Source organism: Elephantulus edwardii, unplaced genomic scaffold (assembly GCF_000299155.1).
Source record: "Elephantulus edwardii isolate Elephantulus edwardi_28Jun2011 unplaced genomic scaffold, EleEdw1.0 scaffold00005, whole genome shotgun sequence".
NCBI lineage: Eukaryota > Metazoa > Chordata > Mammalia > Macroscelidea > Macroscelididae > Elephantulus > Elephantulus edwardii.
Genome location: NW_006399755.1, coordinates 32909023 through 32914251, shown reverse-complemented (window position 1 = coordinate 32914251; position 5229 = coordinate 32909023).

Genomic DNA, 5229 nt, shown 5'->3' with positions numbered 1-5229 from the left:
AATGCTTCAAGTCTTCTTCACTTTCTAAAAGCAAGGTTGTGTCATCTGCGTAACATTGATTATTGATGTTTTTTATTCAATCCTGATGTCACATTCTTCTGCTTATATCCTACCTTCTCATTTTTTAGTTAAGCATAGTTTGAATAAGTCTAGAGAAATATCCATGTAAATTATGTAGCCAGTGATGCACAGAAAATGCAGTCCTCTCACAAACCAATGGTGATAGAGATGGCTAAGGGTGGGGCAAGGCATGAACTCTCAGCGTTTGTAGGTAAGTGAATAGGAAGCACAAGTTAGTAAATAGGATGTGCAAAGGATGAGTATGAAAACAGTTGTCATAAGTTGTGGAGTTGATTCTATATCATATTGAGTCTGCAAAGCACACTGTGTTTCACACTAATCTTCATTCATAATGTGTTTCAAACAATCATTCCCATGCATTATGTTTTATAAAATCAATCAACCTTGGACCTTGCCCATTATTACATAATCTTTTCAGGTCCCTGCCAAATAATTCCCATTTCCTTCACCCCCTCCCTCCACTCACCAAACTGTACAACTCTGTGGTTTTGCCCCTACCTTGCCTCACCTTTCTGGTCCCACCCCTTTCCCCCTTGTGGGTCTACATACATGCTTTACTAGTTAGCCTTCTATTTTTACAACAATTGTTTTATGCAGTATTTGTCTTATGAGACTGAGTTAGTTTGCTCAGCATAATGCTTTTTAGTCTCTCCCAAGTTACGAAGTACTTTTTTGTATTTGGCAATGGCAGTATTCCATTGTTTATATATGCCAAAACTTGGGTGATTATTTTTAGAAATTTGAGTTGTTTTCGTATTTTCCATTAAATCATTGCTCCTAGGTGTTGCATAGCATTCCATTGTGAGAATGTACCACAATTTCTCAACCCATTCAGTTTTAGTTGAACATTTGGTCTGTTCCCGTACTCTTGTGATGGTAAATAATACTGTTATGAACATTGATGTACAGATCTCCGTTTGTGTTTCAGTTCTAATTTGTTTAGGGTATAAATGTCTTATAAGAGTTCCTAGGCTACAGCCTATTAATCATAACAAATTATGGATAACATTGATGTTACATCAGGATTGGAGTAACATTAATCAACAACCTGTGTTATGCAGATGACACACCTTACTTGCTAAAACTGAGGAGAACCTGAGGCATTTGCTGTAAAAGGTAGACTTCAGCCTTCAGTATGGATTGAAGCTCAACAGATCCTCACCATTGGACCAATTGGCAGCATTATGATAAATGATGAAGAGATTGAGATTATTAACAACTTAAGTTCACTTGGCTCCACAATCAACAATCTTGATACCAACAGCCAAGTAATCAAAAGACTAATTGCATTAGGAAAGTCTGTTGTCAGGAACCTCTCTAGAGTACAAAAGAGTGAAATATCAGTCTGGAGAATAAAGTGTGTTTGATCCAGGCCATGGTTTTTACAATTACTGAAAAAGCATCAGAAAGCTGGTCAATAACTAAAGATGGCAGAAGAATTATGCCTTTGAGCTGAGGTGCTGGGAAAGAGATTTGAATATACCATAGGTTGCTAAGAGAACAAACAGGTTCATCCTGGAGAGGGAGAAACCATGCTCCTTGGAGGCAAGGATTTTGCAGCACCACCTGACATATTTTGAGCATGTTGCAAGGAGGGACCAGTCCTTGGAGAGGGATAGCATGCTTAGGATGGTGGAGGGATAGTGTAAGAGAGAAAGACCCTGACTCAGCGACTTGGTTAATGAGGGCGAGTGTGTCAGACACAGTGAGGTTGGCACAGGATAGAGCAAGGTTCAGAGCTGTTGTACATAGGATTGTTATTAATTGCAAGCAACTCAACTACATTTAAAAACTTAACAAAACAATTGAAATATTGCTCAATTAAAAGTAAGAAAATAGGTGAGTCAGCATTATATATTTTTACTATACTTATTTCATCTACATGCTGAGGAAATAAGCCAAGAATATGAAGAGGGATAATGTTGTATTATGATTGGGGAAAGGTTCATTGACAATGTGTGACATGCAAATAACACAATATTGCATGTTGCAAGTGAAGAGGATTTGAAATACTCATTGATAAAGATCAAAGCCTAACTCCTTTAGAATGGATTATATCTCAATATAAGGAAAGCAATTAACATCATGATAAAAAAAGAAAAAATTGACATTGTCAAGGATTTCACTTTATTTAGATCCATGACCAAAGCACATGGAAGTAGCAGCTGACAAAGCAAATGGAAAAGTGCAGTAACCAAATGCAAAATATCTCTGTAACTGTTGACTAAGGTGTTTGCATTTTCAGCCTCTTCATATGCATGTAAAACTGAGTAATATATTAGAAAGACAAAAAAATAATTGATGCATTCTAGTATGGTATTTATGAAAATATTTAATAATATTTCTAGTACCACAGCCTCTGCTAAACTTGGCTTATACTTTTGGTAGTTCTCTGTCAATGTATTATTCCAGTCATTTCTTAATAATCTTCAGCAAGATTTTCCTTGCATCTGATATTCATGATATTGTTCAAAAATTTCCACACTTTATTGGGTAATTTTTTTGAATGGGAGTAATTTATTATGTTGAATTATAGAAAAATTAAGTATATAGATAGTCTCTGGGTCATAGAGGATTACATTCCTAAGTATGTTGTTAAGTTGAATTGATGAGTAATTTGGAATATCTGCACATTGTTCTTATTTAGCTTAATTTTTGGTGTAGTTTGCTGCATGATAACCTACTGATAGGTTAGTGATTTGCTTTAGTAAAGAAAAATAATACAGTATTCTCCTGTAAAGATTTATTATCTTGTAAACTCAATGGAGAAGCATCACAATCAAAATCAACTCTACTTTTATGGGTAAGTTTATGTATACTGTTGCTGATGTCTTCAAGTTGTCTACAACTTCTAGAACCCTATGAACAATAGATCTGAACTTTAACTGTCCTTCTTTATCATCACATCTTCTGCCATGTTTGAAACCTTTGTTACAGTCACAGTGCCAATTTATCTTTTTAAGGGTCTTTCTCTCTTTCTCTGACTTCGAAGCTTCCCCAATATAATAATATGTTTTACCAAAAACTGACCCAAACAACATGCCTGAAGTATATGAGACTAGGTTATACCATCCTTGCCCATAAGGAGCACTCTGCTGGCACTTCCCCTAAGAAAGACTTGTTTGTTCTTCTTGCAATTTATGGGATAGTTTGCTGTTGTGGTTGGGTACTATAGAGTGGGAACCGACTCAAAGCTGACCCTCTGGTGGATTTTCAGAGACAGGTGATCGCATGGGAGGAGATTGCCCATCCTTCTCTCACTGAGCAGCTGGTAGCCTCAAACGTCGTGCCTTTGGAATTCCAGCACAGCTGGGATATTCAGTACTCCTCTCTAATACCACAATTCAAAGGTGTTGAGTCTTTTTCTGTCATCCTTATTCACTGTCCAATTTTGAGATACATATAATGCAATTAAAAGTCCAAAATGACCTGGGTCAGACCCACATTACCCTTTAAACTGACATCTTTGCTCTTTAGCCATTTGGAGAGATTCTTGACAACAGTTTCCCAATGCATCAAGTTTTTTTTAACTTTTTTACTACTGTCTCCAGATAGGTTGACTGTAAATCCAAGTTTAAAAAAATGTTGACGGCTTTAATCTTTTCTTTATCTAACATGATCTTGCCTATTGTGTCAGTGGTGACAATTTTTGTTCTCTTGATATTGAGGTACAACCCATATTGAAGACTGTAGTCTATGATCTTCTGCAAAAAGTGTTTCAAATTGTATTCACTTTTTGTATGCAAGGTTATATCATCTATATTTATCTGTATATGAATATAAAAAAGGAAAGGCTTGAAGACTTTTCAATGATAAAAATTGTGGAGATAACTATGATGAATAATAGCATTTATTGCAAAAATTCTTAGTTCATTCTTTCATAATGAGACTAAATTTACATAACACTTAAGAATAAGCACCAGTTTTAGGTCATTTACCAATGTTGGTAACTCAGAGCTTGCCAGTATTATAATTGTCATATCGGTTGTGATTTGAAAATATTTTGATGCTGTTATCTCATCAGAAGAGAATTCAAAAGGCCTTTAACTAGTAAATCCAGTCTACCTGTAATGATAAAAATTTGATTTCTATGTGGAAATCTTTTCTTAGCGTGAGTTTGTTTTGTTTTCTTCATTTTGTAACTAAAATGAAAACAAAATGCTGGAGAAAGGCCTACAAAAATGGCTAGTTGGATGCAGCTGATTCTGAATACACATGATTGGAAGTTGAAGTTTTGCACATCCCTGATAATTAGAGGAAGCTACCATAACTGGTAATCACAGACTCATTCTCTCAAGTTTATTACTGCCTACTGAGTTCTTATTCACAGTGCCCCTATTGGCCAGAGGAGAACTATACTACAGTGTTTCCAAGGCTGTAATTTTTATCTTAATGAGAGGAAGTTGACTGACACAGCTCTTTTCCACTGAGCTGCTGTTTGGTTTGAACCGCTGACATTTTAATTAGCAGTCAAATTCAACCACCACTGCACCAGAAAGGCTCTTATAGCCCCATCAATATCTGTTGTATAATGTTGAGTCAGAATTGACCCATAGCTGACCCTCTAGCAGATAATCCCATCATAGGGGGAGATTGTCCATCTTCCTCCTGCTGAGTAGCTCCTGGATTTGAACCACATTTCTTTGGAATTGCAGTACAGATTCTTACCACTAGGCCACCAGAGCTTTCTTAAAGTTGATTAAAATTCCTTTTATATGCATGCTTAATCTACCATTGCCCTTTGTCATAACAAGTACAATAAATAAAACACTAAATTTGCTCACTGCTGTCAAAATCTAAACTGATTTAGAGTTGACCCTGCAGAAGAATTTTTGGAGGCTGTAAATTACATGACGTTTTCCCTTCATGTAGTTCATGAGAAGCTGCACTGTCAACCCAAACAATGCTTCTCACAGTTTGAATCCACTAGCAACTCAGAAAAAGAACAATGGTCAATGTGTAGAGGAGTCTGTACAAGTTACAGTTTTGGAAACCTACTGGAGGATCAGCTATGAGTTGGTTCTGAGATTGAAGGGATGAATTTCTTTTGCTTCCTTTTAAGGTAATTTGCATACAATAGTTCATTTACATTGTGTTTCACTCATATATATTGTGTTCATCCTGGAGAGGGTAAAACCAGGCTGCTTC